This window comes from Bison bison, unplaced genomic scaffold (assembly GCF_000754665.1).
Source record: "Bison bison bison isolate TAMUID 2011002044 unplaced genomic scaffold, Bison_UMD1.0 scf7180017864508, whole genome shotgun sequence".
Taxonomy (NCBI): Eukaryota; Metazoa; Chordata; class Mammalia; order Artiodactyla; family Bovidae; genus Bison; species Bison bison.
The window spans coordinates 7480448-7481173 of NW_011495064.1; positions in this window are offsets into that span (position 1 = coordinate 7480448).

Genomic DNA, 726 nt, shown 5'->3' on the forward strand with positions numbered 1-726 from the left:
AGAGGAGAGTGAAAAAGTTGGTTTAAAACTCAACATTCAGAAAACTAAGATCATGGCATCCGGTCCCATCACTTCATGGCAAATAGATGGGGAAACAGTGGAAACATTGAGAGACTTTATTTTGGGGGGCTCCAAGATCACTGCAGATGGTGACTGCAGCCATTAAATTAAATGACACTTGCTCCTTGGAAGAAAAGCTATGATCAACCTAGACAGCATATTAAAAAGCAGAGACATTACTTTGGTAACAAAGGTCCATATAATCAAACCTATGGTTTTTCCACTAGTCATGTATGGATGTTAGAGTTGGACAGTAAGGAATGCTGAGTGCCAAAGAATTACTGCTTTTGAACTGTCGTGCTGGAGAAGACTCTTGAGAATCCCTTGGACAGCAAGGAGATCAAAGCAGTCAATCCTAAAGGAAGTCAATTCTGAATATTCATTGGAAGGACTGATGTTGAAGCTGAAGCTCCAATACTTTGGCCACCTGATGCGAAGAACTGACTCATAGAAAAGATTGAAGGCAGGAGTAGAAGGGGAGTACAGAGAATCAAATGGTTGGATGGCATCACCAACTCCATGAACATGAATTTGAGTAAGATCTGGGAGTTGGTGATGGACAGGGAAGCCTGGTGTGCTCCAGTCCATGAGGTCGAAAGAGTCGGACAAAACTGAGCAATTGAATTGAACTGAACTGGTCTCTGGGGGCAGATTTCCCAGGCAAAT